A 16472-nucleotide genomic window follows, 5' to 3' on the forward strand; every position below is an offset into this window, starting at 1 on the left:
GTCACCGTGCTTGACTACTGTGTCTTATGAGGCAGCAGCAGAAACATAGGAGGCTGGTATGTGTGGCTTTATTTACCTGAGTGTCATAACTGCACCTCTGTAAACACCAACTCCCATCAAAAGTCTGACCACGTCTCATCTGAAAAACAATCCAGAGCACAAGAAACAGAAAGAGACTGAGTTTGAATGGGATTGGTTGTACAAGCAGAGCGTTGCACTGACAATTAGACAACCAAAAATAAGCCGAAAGGAGAAACAAAGACCAGCACAAATACAAAAGAGTCTTCCCAAACATATTGACTGGAAAAGTAAATGTTTGGAGAGAGAAGAAAGAAAAGAGAGGTCATGACCCGCTCAGTATTTACAGCTCCTCATGGTTGCCAGGGTGCAAATCTCTTAAGATGCACTCTGTATACACTGAGTGAATATATTTCTTTACACTTAGGAGCTAGCAAATGTTCTAGAAAGAGATGGAGATGTGAAAGTGGAGAGACATGAAATAAGAAAGGTCAGAAGATCAGAGAGAAAGTGTCCTTTAAGCCCCCTGCTATGGAGGAAATGAATTTTTGGGTTGTGACAGATGTGTAGCTGAGAAGGGTGGTCATCTCTATCTGCCTTTATTGCCCCAGCTATGCATGGGATGTTAAATTAGATGAAGAAGAATTAGTGTTTGTGCGTCTATATGTATATGGTATACATATCAATTTGTCAGTTTGTTTTGGTAATCATGCTAATTGCTGTTAAATGTGCCATTGCAATGCACTCTTATCTCAAATACCACCCTAGTCTCAAAAGTTCAGCAAAAAAAATGCCAACATTTTTTACAGACCCAAATTGACAGAAACACCTATGATTACTCCACAACTCAATTAGGGCTTTGGCCAGTTACATGCTGATTGTTAGATTAGCAACATGCTAATGTCAAACTCTATTGGAATCAACTATAAGTTAGTGCTATTTATGTGGTGCGTGGAGTTGCTGCCCATGTAGAACATGTTGTTGTTTTTTTTTTGTATGTTGATGTGTAACGTTTTATTGCACTGAAAAGCTTTCTGCATTTTTCAGGAAGTGAAAATTAGAGAAAATATGAAATTGCCCAACTCTGACCAAAAGCACGTCACATCGCAATTATGATTTTTTTTGAGCTTGTGAGTAGGTATCTTGTGCCAGATTTTTAAATACATTGTTGTTGAATGAAAGGGATGGGAAATATACTTCCAAAACCGGTCACAAACGGCCACTGTAGAGATCCATAGCACCCAATTCATTATTTTTAGCTCTGTTGCTGTGAGCTTTTTTCCCTTCAGTGCTTCAGTGTTTCAGTGATTGATTAATAAGTGTTAGTGGTAATTATAGTGTAGTCTAGTGAATGAACCCCTGACATTTTTTGCTGTCTGCTCAGGAGCACAAACTCAGATGAGGATATAGGAGCTGAACCCTGTGCACTACTCTTTTTCTCTCTTATCTGCTGGCATAATTTAAATTTGAGCCCTGAAAATACAATGACCGGTCTTGTCCAGTATGTTGTTCTCTGTCTACTCTTGTTTGTTTTTACCTTTGTCATTGCTTGACTATTTGACTCTTTATATTTAAAACTTGCGCAAACAAGCAAAACTCAAGCACCATGGCCAAAGAAACCAGTCTGAGCTATATTTGAGAAACCAAGAAAAAAGGATGGACAAAAAGACAAAAAAAGAATGACAAAAAGGAAAAAGAAAGGGAGGAATGGACAGGAAAACAAATTTCTTGTCTGGGAGGTTTTAGAGGTTGCTGCTGACAGTAGATTTCTGTTCTCAAGCAAAAAGAATAGAAAAAGAAACATAGATCACTTTTATATCTCTCCTCACACTCTGACATCAAAGATCATTGACTATCTCTTTCTTTTTTAGCATATATGATTTTGCCACCCTGACACAGCTATAATATATAAACAAGAATAAAAGAAAAAGTTTACATTAATGTGAGAAAAAATATTTTTTTAAATGGTATATGATGCGTAATATTTGTTGTACTTCCTGTAAAAATATACTTAAACTAATAAAGAAATAATTATTACAGTAATGAGAATTACAACTGACAATAATAGGGATTACAAAAAATTTGGGAAGTAAATGTGCTTAAATGTCATAATGCAAAAAAAAAAAACATTTGCATGCTTCATTTTCATTACGCAATGTGACATGTTTTCCGATTCACCATAGTGTTTCCATAGAGATGGTAATGACCACAAACAAGATAGAACTTAAAAGAAAGAGAGGGGAAATAAGAGTGATGAGGGTGTCTAAAGATAATGAACTTTTTAAGTGCCGTACATTAACTGCAGGTCAGTGGAGTCTGACGCCGTGGAGGGGGGCTGCAGGAGAGCAGTAGAGCTTTGTGGGGAGAAAAGGTCAAGGCCGGAACTGATGGAGAGGATGGCGAAGGTCAAATGCTGGGGAGGAAAAGACAAACAAGGAGAAAAAGAGAAAGAGGGAGACAAACAGAAAGAGAGACAGAGAGGGATGGGTTGAAGATGGCCTCTAAATCACTAAATGTGGTTACAAAGACATCAGCAGCATTTTATGTTCCCATACAGTGCTTGTGTTTTTCTTTTGTGTTTGTGTGTGTGTGTGTAAATGCATGTTTGTGGATAATGGACTTACAAAGAGAGTCTGCCAGAAAAGAAAGGAGGTGATGGGTGCAATTTCCTGTTTCCAAACATGCAGAGTCTGGCATGAATCATATTCCCACTTAATTTGTGTTTTACATTATCTTAGACCGTAAAGAGGCGGTCACACTACACTTCATTCCATTGACTTCCACTCATACGCATATAAATGCATCAGACCGCAATCTCAAGCTAATGCGCAAAATTTTGAATTTTGCTGCATTCCAAAGCTCAAGTATGGTGAACTCTGACCTGTCAATTCACATCACGTGAAGACGTGTGACCAGTAGAAGATCGATACGTCACGGTGTTGTCACAGACCCGCCAGGCTCAACCATCAGCCAATCACAGCGCACTCCCTCACCAGAGTTCTAACCACTCTCACCTGATCCTCATCATTTCTATACTCCAGTTCATCGTAGATACCTACCCATTCCACTCCAGCGTGCTTCCTTGTCTTCGTGCCAGTATCTGTGTGTGTCATCCTACTGTCTCCGTGAGTCTGCTATCCCACTCTGCTTCCAGCCATCCACGAGTCATCCACCTGCAAGATAAAGGACAGTATCATTACTACAGTTTCACCATTACAAAGTACCAATTTACCATTCACTTACCTGCTCATATGTGTTTCTCTGCTGTTAGTAAATAATCCACACTTTACCTGCAAACCTGTTGTCTCCTACCCTTCTGTCCGTAACAGGTGTGACCTCTTGGCTGAATTAAATTAATGCATATTTTTGCAGTAAATTCGAGTAGATTGTGTATTTTTACATTTTGAATGTATTACTATTTGTTATATGTTGAATTCATGTTTATAAAAAAGACTCCGCAGAGTGTGATGTCATATCACGAACGTTATAGTGTCAGTAGAAAATTTTTGTGCTCAAAGTCTTGTGTAACCGTGGCTTAAGCTGTTTTATCACAGATCCAGAGTATATTCCCAGGCGTATTTGAGTATTATAGCAGGAGACCAATTATCACACAGGCAAGTCAATCTGTTTATTTTATCAGCCCATATAGCTTCGTATCATACTAAAGTTCAGCTCACAAGATTGGCTTTGTGCTAGTTTAGTAGATACAATAGATAGAAAGACATACTTAATTAAACCTCAAGGGAAAATAAGGACATGCAGGAAACATGACCGGTTTAGACTAGCACAAACACAGTATGACAAACTATGACATGCCGTGATAAAAGCGAGCCAATGAGGTATTAGATATACCAAGATAGTGTGGGAAAAACCATGTCGTGTGTATATGATGTGCCTGTGGCTGTAGTGTGTGTGTGCGTGTATGTGTGGTTTTATGGCTATAATTACATTAAATGACTGGAAGGGCCCATTTCCCCTCCGCCTGCTTAACCCGGTGATTTAGACGAGGGTCACTACCACTCACCCGTCAGTACTCACACACAGCTCCATTTACACCAATCTGTAACAACACAAACGTTGTGTGATGGAGAGAGAAGGATTGTGATCAGTCACAAACGCACTCATGCTTATTATCATGGTTATTTTTGCACTAGTTTGAAGTGGTGTTGATATTTATCTGCGATCACGTCTTTCTCAGAGCGCTCTCACACACAATCTAAGTTTCAGTTTACTGAGAAGTTAGATGAGGCTGCTTCACGCTTCTCTTGGAGGAAAATTGTTTTAGAGGTAGCACAAGTTACCACATTTAGATGAAAGATTATAAAGGAAAACTTTGCATTAATAATGTTTTTCATGTTGACTTTGAGTCATTTTAGGAGCTGATTTTTAATTTACAATAAAACATATAGGTTGTTATACACGTGTTTTCATTAATGCTTTTGGTTGCCACATGACTAGCGTATTATTATAAAGTGAAATAAACACCCCCCACCGCCATTACCACCCTTGCAGTTTTACTGCGTTCACACAAATGTGCTTTGATGTCGCTAACCCTAATGCAAACACACAAATCAGGGCCGCAGAGAGTGTCTGCAGTGCTTACAACAGCTTTCATTTGCTAATGGGCTTCTGACCCAGAACCAGGGCCCACCTGTCTCCCCGGGCAACCAGACAGCAGGCACTGATAGGGTTCTGCAGGCCTACAAGTGCTGTAGTTTCAGGCCGAAACACTGATTCAGCACACATGATCTGTGGACACGGCATGCAGTCTGAGAATGAGACTAGGGTCAAAACTGTTGTGATTGTTTCAGGCAGTTTGTCATTGTTGTTATATCAGTTACATCCTAAATAGCGATTATGACATGGATGACATGGTTTATTTCACACTGTTTATGTGTAGGCAATGTTTACTATTGTTTATGATGATTTTGTTGAAAGGTTCAATTTAATATTAAACAGGACAGATAAAAAGCATTATCACCAAAACCTTACTAGATCAATGGTAAATTAGCTATATATTATGTTTTATAATTGTACCCTTTCACCTCATTTAAATTTTTATTCCTGCTTTTCTTTAATCCTGTTTTTAAGGAGACTTTGACCTTGATGCTCTTTTTCTTGTCTGTCTACTTGTCTCTTTCTCTTCATCTTATCTAAACTCTTTGAACTCTTGTTATATTCTTCTCTGGATTAGTGCAGTCAGCTGTGTTTGGGTGCGAGTGTGAGAAAGTCAGGTTCGGTAGTGACTGAGTTCATCTCATCCCCCACACACTGTCTCTTTCCAGACCTTTTCCCAACTCTGGCATTCTGCCTATTAACCGTCACCTGTCTGCTCCGTACCATTCATAACTTGTAAAGTGCCTCTGGGAGCAAGAATGTGCCCATTCACAAGAGCTCTTGTGTCTTCCATTTGTTCACATAGTGCAAGAAAATGGGGAGAAGGGGTCTTGATCCCACAAATCTTAAAGACAAAGTCACCTATAGTGGTGCAGAGGTACACAGGCATGTGAGAGTGTGTGCCTATGTGTTGATAGGGCTTGATTGCCAACAGCTTCAGAATACCATCCACATTGGGATAGATCTGTCAAAATCACAGTGCATCACAGTATCATATTTCAGATTTCGACTGAAGTTGTGTCCACTGTGCAAGAAAGATCTATTGTGTCTGAACCGCAGGATTAGGTTCAGTATCAGCTCACATCATAATCTAAATGCTTTTCTGCACTCTGTACAACCCTCATATTCAGTACTGTGAACTCTCTGACTTCTAAATCAACAGCAGAGATGCTTTGAAGTGAGAAGTACTTTAATGTGTAAAGAAACCACATGTTCCTATTCAGGACATTAATATATGAGTTGTGAAGTTGTTTCTAGGAGAAAAACAACATGCGAAGTGCAAGAGGGATTGAAATGATGACACCTGTTAAGACATTCATTACCACACACATATAAGCATGCACAGCACACTCATTCCACAAAAGTTCGGTGTTCGACAAAAGTTCGACAGTGATTAAATTGATAGAAGTCGTCAAGTCGCTGTACTGTTGGTTTTTCTAGTAGGATTTCTTACACGACTGCTGTATCCTCTAATGATCTTAATGATTTAATATCTTGAAATATCAGATGGTGAATGGCAAGGTTTTTCTGATAATATCAGAGAATCTGTAAAGCAGACTTCCGCCTTCTCCTAATGGATTTAATATGATAATAATAATATTTGTATTCTCATCAAAAATAATATTTAATAGAACCTTTTTTTTTTTTTCCATCAATTTTGTCTAGCTGTGGAACACATGTTTTTGCTCTGAATCATCAACATGGTTGAGATGGTTTCAGCATTGCTTGTTGAGTTGTCTTTCACTAGCATGGTAGAATGACGTTTTTGTCAGTACTTCACTGTGGCATGTAAGCAAGACTGACATGACGTGAGTAGGGTGTCTGTGTGGTCAGAACCACTTCCAGTTGTGGTTGTGGGAGGATGTCATTTTCTCGTAAACTAAGTGTAGACACTCTCTAAACAAATATGTGCAGCTGTGTGTCCATTGGTTAAATATCTTTATCTCTCTGTAGATTATGTTCTAAAGCACACACACACATACCCTCTTAAACAAGTTTGTACACTTTGTCCCTGTTTACACCTGCTATTAAGGAGTGTTTTCATCTGATTAGTGGACGACGCTAAATACAGGTGTAAACGGGGTCTAAAACATTTTGAGCTTGTCCTCTTTCGACCACTTCCAAAGGTAGTTGAAAACGCATTTGACCAAATTACTTTCATAGTGTAAATGCTCATGTGGTCAAATGCGTTCGAACAACCACAAAAGACCGCCTACTCTCCGCCTACTGACCTAATGCGTAAACATTATGAGGAGCGGGATTTAAACTTTGATCGGCTGAAACCCTAATTTTAGTTTGAAGACAAAAAACGTACCCAAAAAATTGTTCTCTCACCATTTCTGATTTCTAACATGCACTCGCAGCGTTCGGCTTGGTCTTGAGGCTGTCAGAGCAGAAACGAAAGCTACTGCTATCCGTATGTTTTTCTGTCATTTCCTTTCATGTTCAAATGTAAATTGTGTATTGAGCTTGTTTCGTCTATTAGATCGAAATATCTGAAAAAGCACATACATTTACTCACTCATAGAAGAAATCAGGACAGAAGTCATCAGAAGTGGACAAATGAGACTAATTAAAACACCAGGTCTATTTGTGATCCAATCAAGCAAAATACGCATCTTAATATCAGGTATAAAGAGAGCTTTAGTCACAGTGATCACATTCAGAATTTTCTGATATTCGTACTGTTGTACTGATATCAGATCAAATACTGTATTTTTTATGTATGTGCCATTTAAAACCAATTGCCATAGGTTGATTTGACAGTTATATTGTAGTAGAATTGCACTTTTTCTATACCAATTTCATGATTATGCTCCTGACATGAATGATCGACCTAAAAAGGAAGCTTGAGGTTTTTCCTACATTGCTCTGTTATTTCAAACATACATAGAAGGTTGTTGATGGAGGTCTGTTTTTGTGTGTTTGAGTGAGTGTGGTCGCGTGTTTGTGGTTCGCGGCTCACCTCACTGGCTAACCACCTAACAGTGAGCTCTGTATTGTCCTGAATATAGAAATATAGAAAATTCTGAACTGTCTGAAACAGAAAATTCCTGATATCACGATATATCACAGCAATGAGATTAAATTATCCCAATTCTTAGATTGTTGTCCTGTGGACTTCTCTAGCATTTATAAAAAAAAATAAAAAAAACCTGAACCATGTTATATTTGCTAAGACACCAAAGTCTGTGATCAAAATTGGCGATTTAAATATGAACAGTCAAATTCTTCAGAAAGCAAATTATTTTTCCTGTGTATATACATTTATTGAATATCTAATGTATGTACTCTTGTTGGACACTATGTCAACAATTGTCTGTTTTTTTGTTCATTTTATTCATTTCTTTAATTATTTTATGAACACATTCTTTTATTTGTCTAATAGAAAGAGATGAAAAGAACAAGACTGACAGACTGGGAACAGAGCAATGATGAGACAAGGCTGGAGGCAAAGAAGCATTAGATCAGAAAGAGACTTTAAGGAGAAGAGAGCAAAATAGTGACTTAAATGAGAGCATTGATGTGGCATTCAGGCAGAACTGTGGTATATCTGACTCCCAATCCTGGACTCTCTCCAGCACTCTCTCTTTGATTACAAGTTCTCAATGACAGCTTTCACCTCATTCTCATTTGTCCTCCCACACAAACACACACACACACCCACACACACACACCAGAACGCCCCACAGGACAAACATTAAAAGCGGGTTAAGAGACATATCTATCACAGACTGCATATGTGTGTGTTGCAATTGTTGATTGTCTTTTTGTGGAGGCATAACCTTTGTAGTTATTTTTCCCAACAGTTCATTCTTGTGATAAATTTGAGCTTTTAGCTTGTAGATCAGATGTGGGTCGGAGAAATCTGATTCTTGATCAGTGGCTCCAGAGGATTCTCTGATTTCAGTGTCAAAAGCAGGATGAGCTCTTCGCTGTTCCTGCCAACCCAGGTGGTTTCCCACTGAATAATTTCCTTGGCTCCTTCTGTTGGTCAGTTACTATCACAGAGAAAATCAAATGACAATCTATTTACAACTGATTAGAGATTGATAATGAATTAGGGTCTTGATTTCACCTTCACTCAAAATACAGCAAGAATAGCAACTCAGATAACCTCATGTTGTAGAGCTCTGATGAACTTTAACTCTGCAAGTTTGTATTGTAGAAGATTATTCAAGGCCTTTAGTAGTAAAGTTGAGCAATCCCCATACTGACCACATAAACTTCTCCCACACTGCTTCCACATCCTGAATGTCTCCAGCACTGTAATGTGGTTTCCTGAATGGTCATTTGTCCACTTGGATCCAACTGTCATAATATGCTTTTACAAAAAATGATTCAGTATGATAAATATGTGCCTATGACTGTACGTAACCTCCACACAGTCTCTCCATCTCCTTAAAGGAATAGTTCAGTCCAAAATTCTCCAACTCATTTTATACCTGTATGGCCTTTAAAAGGTGCAATATGTACTACTTCCCACTCTTTTATTTTGGTAGCAGATAATGAGGTAAGTGAAATGTTTGTTGACGTCTCTCCAAGGGTATCAGAGGGGATGGGTACAGATCAGGGTCACTAGAACACACTAATATGTCATACAGTGGGTTGAGCCTGATGAAGAAATAGAGATAAAAAAAAGAGAAAGGGATAAGAGAACAACTTAGCTTGAGAGACAACAAGAATCGTCAATTTAAGCAGTGAAATACAGACTAAGCACAGAGACTCTGAGTTAAGACAGACCTGTTTCATTAAAACTAACAAATGTGACTGCTAAAACTACAGATCCCAAAGGGAAAGGAGCTAAACTAATACGTAGCTTGCAGGAGGGGGATGGTAATTTTACTTTCTGCACACTTTCATACATCCACCTCTTCCATCATTAACCAACTCATCATAGTCTTTCATTCAATACTGAAGCCAAGACGTTTCTGGATATCATAACAGACATGTTTCTTGTACTGTTGTTGTAATTGTTAAGATGGCAACTGAGAAAGTAACAGTGCTTTCTTTGGCTTCTGTCCCAGCATACGCTAATACACACAGAGCTGGTTTAACCCTGATCCTCTGCTTGATTTCAGCATTCGTGGCGATTCTGCTTCAAAAATATTTTTCTAGAGAAAGGCCAGACCATCACAGAACATCCATGTTTAATAGCCTCTTCATCCTATACTAGTCTTTGTCTGCGATCTGGTTCTATAAAACTGTTTGTTTTAAAGTGTTTGTCTGAGAAGTCATACTTCACAGCTTTTTATGTTTCCTCAAGTCTTGAATCATTAAACATCTATGCTGTCCTCCACTGAAGACTGATTCCCTTGCCTCTACTTTGAGTAAAAGTGAATTTGGCTGGTTTGAGTCGGCTCAAGACTTGTGAACTCTGGCTGTGAGCTCTCAGATGAGAAAAAAAATCTAGAAACCCTTCATCGTGATGACGGGCCACCAAGCATGAAGTTTTACCTCGTAAAGAGAGCTGTCATTATAGCGGAGGATTTGCCCCAGGGGGTCTTCGCTTTCACTACCACTCTGGTGCTGCAGAGACAGAAGTGCCGCACTGTACACACACATATGGGAAATTGGCCCCTGAAATGTGATACGCAGTGTGAGGTAGGGCTGTGATCTTTTTTTCTCTCTCACACACCCCCACACTGAAACACAAATATATGTCTATAAAATCAAAAACCTTCACACATGAAAACACTTCAAAGTCCCACCTTCCCCATCAAACCATCCATGTCTTGTTGATCTTATTGGCTTTAGGCTAAGAAATTCCACAAAACCACTCAAATAATCAACCCTCGTCACATACAAACACAGATTCTTAAACATACACACATTACTCTCAACCTCTCTAAAGTAGTCGCACACATACACGCACCACTTTCAAACAAATGCTAAAGTCTTATAAATACTTGTAAGCTTTGGCAATCACAGATGTTTTCTATAGTTTAACCATGTTTTTTTTTTTTATTTTGTTTTTTTTACATGATTCATAATGATCTTATCCTCGCCAAGTCTGTTAAGTATGTTAAAGAATGCTTCTTCTGTAGTGCCAGAATAAAAAGAAAAATCAAAAAAGCACTTGTTTCGTTTGCTATAGAGCCTAAGCTTGCCTGCTCACATATTTTAAAGGAATTGTTCACACAAACATCAACATTTTACTAACCCTCATGTCTTTCCTAACCTATATGACATTCACAGACAAGACTCCTGCTCTCCTCCTCATGTCTGCATTAGTATTTATCTCTTACTATTGCTTCAAGGTACCTTGACCACCACGTCAGAAGTCAAAGGTCATAGGCGAAACACTCTCATTCAGTCATGAAAAGAGGAATAAGGATTTTAGGAAGCATCATGTTTAGCTGATCAGTCAGGCATTTGACATTTCAGCCCAGCCTTGAATCCTGTCCCTGGAACAAACCCTTTTTTCAGGAGAGCCATGATGAGGCCTAACACTGTCAGGCAGCTATGACCCAAACCAGTGAGGGGTTACTAGCTTTACCTTCCGGAAGACAACAGGACTGTAGCTGGACCACAGGGTGCGTGGCCAGAAGTAATAATACCCAGCAATCTTTGCCTGAATGTGGTCATTGAGTTTTAATCAATGTTCCACCCTTACAACCTTCATCTGCACCAAAAGGCACATTGGATTGTATTCTGGTCAGTAGAATTCTGTCACTGCATTTCTGGCACCAAAGAAACTAGGAACCTTGACTTTTTTTTATTTTTCTCTCTCAATCCAAATCTTAATCCAAATCTTGCTATATATAACCAGGAGCAGGTGAGGAATTTCATTGTCACATTTTAAACAGGTTTAAGCTTATTATCCCTCTTTCACATTTTTTTTCATGTGAACTTGGGAGATATGTATTTCAGCCCATTTGAACAGCACTACTGCTGTAATTGGAGGCATCCACATTTAATGGAGCAGTGTGTTATTCAACTGTGTCATGAGTTTTGAGTTCAGACTAGATTTGTTTGTTGAAAATGTGTCCTTTTTTTTTTGGCTTGGTATGTTTTCTTGTGCATGTAAAAAGAATGACTGCATCTTTACAAAGTGAGCTACATTTTACCCTCTCCTTCTGCCTACCTAGGAAATTTCCATTTCTGTTAAAAGCACAGGTGCTATAATATACAGAAAGAGCATGTAATCTATACCCAATCTCTTAGTCATACACCAAGCTTTGGAAGAGGCTACATTTTTAGCAGTTCTCTGCAGAGTAGTTCTGTGGAAATCCTGAAATGAGTTACTTGCATAATTTCTCAGAAACGTTCATTGGTTCTCATAAAATACATCAGTGTTCATGAAGACCTGCCAGTTTACACGTAGCTCTAACTCCATCCCACACACAATGAGAGACATATATGTACACTTTTAGACTCACAGGGAGCTTTTTTCATTAGCCAGAATGAAACATCTGCTGAATGTCACCTCATGGAGTGATAGTGCACAGAGGTTTGAGTGATTGGTACTCATCTCCTTTGAAGGTATCCAACAGACTGGTTAAAGTTACAGATTGAAAACTTCCTTGTGTAACGGCATCTGTAATGTAAAAGACGATCTAAGTCTGAAGGGTTTACATCAAGGCCTGACTGCCGCCCCCTGCCAGTTTTTTCCAAACAGCTATATCCATAAAGATCCTTTCAAGTGCCATATGGCTTGGTTTTGACATGCTAGGATGTAAGATATATGTTGGAGAGCCAAGATATATGTTGTGTGTTTACACATGATTGGTATTATATACAGTTTCAGAAATGTGTTCTAGCATGTTGTCCCCCGATGCCAACCTCCTGTATTAAAGTTGGACTGCATGAACAAAAATACTCAGGGGCAAATTTGTCATTTTTGGGCTACACCGGGTGTTTTTTGAAAATATTTTACGGTTAGTAAGTGAATCACAGAGGAATACTCATTCCTCTCCTATTAATATGTCTGAGGGTATGTTTACACGACAACAATGTAAAGAAAAACAGAAAAGTTTCTTTTTGTATGTCAACGCTGTCAAAACGATCCCTGTTCACACAGATCTGCGAAAACAACTAAAAATACTGTATTATGCATGACAGGTCAGTAGTTGGCAATGTCACTTTGTAAAGAAAGACTACACGCCTACGCACATGCGCTTTCTCTTACAGAGCGCTCACACCAAACGCGCATGCCTATAGACTAAACACGTAATATGCATGTACATGCCATCACCGTTTTCACAGATCCAAGTTTTTGTTGTTTACATGGAGACGATAACGGTATTGTTTTCAAAAACTGAAACCCATTTCAAAAGTTTGCGTTTTCAGGCCCACGAAATGCTGCTGTTCTGTAAATGAACGGCCAAAATGCATAAAAAGTTTTCTGTTTTTAGTTGAAAATGTTGTCGTATAAACAGCCCCTTAAATATGAGGGGAGTGTGAGTATTTGCCAGGTTTCTGGGAAAGCCTTTACGTCCATTCAGTGTAGGGCTCTACTCTTAAAGGTTGCGTTGGGTCGGGTAGACGTGCGCTACACCACCGCTGCACACTTGCCACAGCTGGAGGGGTCGGGGGTCACTCGCTCTGCCAGCAAAATGGCAGTGATTTATTGGCCATTTAAGTTTAATGACTGAATTCATCTGCTTTGTATCCTGTCCAAGAATCTGTCAAGAGTTTCTCTGGATGTACTGGTCAGCACAAACACACAGAAGTGTCATGTCGAGGTTTCACACTGTCGGTCTGGAATACTCCTACAACAGAACACAGTTATTATGAACAAACATATCTATGCATATCCATGTTCCAAGTTTCATATTAACACCTAGAATTTTTTATAATTTTCTTGAGAACATGAATGGTGCATTGCCACCATGATGCTAGAGTGTTGTTTGTGGTTGAAGAGTTTTTAGTGTGATGATGTGTGGTTTGCCCTTGTCAAGGGTCTGAATGCAGGTGTAAGGAATTTTACACTTGTTTAATTTCCCGCAAAGCTTAAATCAGTCTGACTACTTCGAAAATAACATTTCGCTCGAAAAAAAAATTGGATATTGTATGACAAACCCTTCCATGTGGAAAACTCGAAAAGAACATCAAGACAAGAAAATACAAGGTAGGTGTTTTAAGTTTAAGCTCTTTAACTGTAGTGCATTGTGTAGACTTGTCTGCACAGTGGTTTTTTTTTTTTTTTTTTTTGCATTGAGCCATATTTTCACTTTCAGTGCACAGAAAAACTGCTTGTAGTTTAGAACACCTACCCTAAGCAGTCTGTTCATATGCACGTCCACAGTCACACTTGTGAACATGTATGTTTAAATGCCATTCTTGCACAATAAAATACGGAGGACAAAAATATGCTTCTCTGTAATATTTTTAGTGTCGTTTTCTGATACCACAAGGACTGATGCTGTAATATCACTCTTTTACTTGGAAGTATTTGTGCTTTTTCTCCCCTTTTCTCCTGTCAAGTTAACCTGTCTTTCTCTTTTTTTTTTATACAGTCTAGCTGACAGAGAAAGCAAAAACAGTGAACATTGATGAATGTGGAATCATGGCATTATACCAGTAAGACAATTATAGGTGCGTTGTGGTGATGAACTTTACCTTATATTCTTAAAAAAAGAAATAGGATGTTGTACAGCTCATTTAAGTTTAAACTAACAAATCAATATATATCGATGTTGATGTATTTATCTCTGAAATGAAGTGCTGTTTGTTCCTTAGCCTCCTGCAGGATCAGTTCTGTGTGTTTAAAGACCAGGGGCCCGTTTCAAAAAGGAGGTTCAACCAACTCTGAGTTAAAACTTGAACTCTGAGTTGACTTGCCCTGAGATGGGAAAGTTTTTGGTTTCAGAACAGCTGAATTGAGTAGGCTGACTCTGAGTTAAGCGCATGTACCACAGCTATGAAAACCCATGATTAATGGAGCTCCGAAATTACGATTCACCAGTAACAACAGTACCCGAGAAAAAGATGTCTGCGTACTTCCAAGTCAATATGCAAGTTTAATTCTTAATCACTGTTATAATATTAGAAGTGAAAACTGGCAGAACAGTAAGTTATTGAACTAATATTCATTTTCATGGTATTCCACAGGGAAAAAAAGAATGTGGCGGGAGATAAAAATGGAGTATAAAAACAATTCAATCAGGTAGCCTAAAGCTTTAAGCGTGATGAGACATGCACAAGCGAGTGATGCAAGTATGAAATTTCCTGTGAAAAGCATCCCGCTCTGTAAAAAATATAAACACTTATAACAGGCTTACCATAGTGAATCAGGGTAAGACAAAAACATGTTTTAAAAGAAGGATTCATGGTGTATTGACATTTAAATTTTGTTAATTTTAAACAAGAAAGTTACATAGTGCATCTTTAAGAAGCCCATTGTTTGGATTCCCTCTCATTGTTAGGCACATGAACATGTACAAATAATCCAAATGTGACCTATTTGAGTTGCTGTTTGCAAGGTGAGTGACTAATCACACTGAGTAAAGAATATGCCACCTTCAGGGATGATGCAACCACATAACCAGGTTTCACAATGAACACTTTTATTTATAGGAATATTCTGGGTTAAGTAAAAGTTAGGCTTTGTCAAGAGCATCTGTGCCATGATGCCGTATACCACAGAAAACCATGTCAACTAGCGCCTTGGCGCTTTGACAGTTATGCACTTACAAGGAATGTCTATGGTGCAAGCATACAGCTGATGCTCTCAATAGAGCTAAACTTGTATTTAACCTGGAAAATTTTAGAAAACATTTTAATTATTTGATAAGTTTCAAAGTAAACCTGAATGAATGATTGCATTTTCTCAGCTTCTACCAGCAACCTACATATCTGAATCTAATTTCCTCCTCTTAATTCCCTGATGGCTATGAAATATTTTCTGACAGATATGGCAGAAATTTCCCCCACTTCTCTCTCTAGATATCTGAGCTGTGCTTTTACTGGAACGCCAGTTCTTGCGTTTAGGGTAGAGTCTAATCTGGGCCTGGCTGTGAGCCATTTCATTCCCCTCTGACACGGACCTGTATGAGTGTGTGTGTGGTAGGGAGTGGTGTATGCATACAGGACTCGCCCATACCTGAGTGAGTGATAGTGAAGTGTAATAGATTCTCTTTGTGAAGAACAGAGCTGCTAGAGAGCTGAACACTAGACAGAACTATGAATGAACCTATGAATACAGTGAGTGCAAAATGCCATTCATTTTCTAAAGAGAGAAATTGATTTTAAACAATGTATATACCTTAAAACAAACTACATGAAAATAAAACATTACACCTTTTCCAAAATAACTTTAATCTTTTTTTTTTTTTTTTTTTTTTAATGCGTGTGTATCAAATGAATGAGAGAGGTATTTTAAATCCATTGCCACTGAAAATGTTGGTCACTGATACGCTCTATAGAATGATAATGAATGTACAGTCATGTTTGGTGACTTCCCGTCTGTGTTTGTGCACTGAAGCTTTCTGGGCGAGTAGTAGGAGTGTAAACTTCATTAGTTTTGTCCCTTCTTTGTTTCTGCTGAGTTTGCAGTGTTTCTAACAGGTGGCAGTGGATCTCATATCGGTCTGTTATTTTTCAATTAAAATCTGACGTGTGAATCACACTAACAAAAAACAAACATCTCTTCTCATTACCTCCTACATCAGCTTCTCTCTTTTTAACTCATTCTGTCTAGCTCTCTTCTGTCTTTTTGTCTTATTTGAGTATATCAACTTATTTCTTTCTCTGAGACTTCCTCCCACTCTTTCACCTTGCACTCAAGGTTTCTCCTACCACTCAGACTAAACAGCCCTTCCTGAGGTGTGTGTCCGTCTGAGTGTGTGTTAAGAGAGAGAGAGAGCACTTGGTGCCTTTCTGCAGTTGCTGAG

General features: G+C 38.6%; 1 long non-coding RNA gene across 1 annotated transcript in view; it reads left to right on the plus strand.

Moving 5' to 3' along the window:
• The window catches only part of LOC127510492 (uncharacterized), a 35123-nt gene extending 18770 nt beyond the window's left edge, over positions 1 to 16353 (plus strand). The window contains exon 3 of the long non-coding RNA XR_007929654.1: positions 14097 to 16353. This is a non-coding gene — a long non-coding RNA (uncharacterized LOC127510492). The remainder of the gene's footprint in view (positions 1 to 14096) is intronic.
• Positions 16354 to 16472: the final 119 nt, after the last annotated feature.

This window comes from Ctenopharyngodon idella, chromosome 4, assembly GCF_019924925.1.
Source record: "Ctenopharyngodon idella isolate HZGC_01 chromosome 4, HZGC01, whole genome shotgun sequence".
Classification (NCBI taxonomy): Eukaryota; Metazoa; Chordata; class Actinopteri; order Cypriniformes; family Xenocyprididae; genus Ctenopharyngodon; species Ctenopharyngodon idella.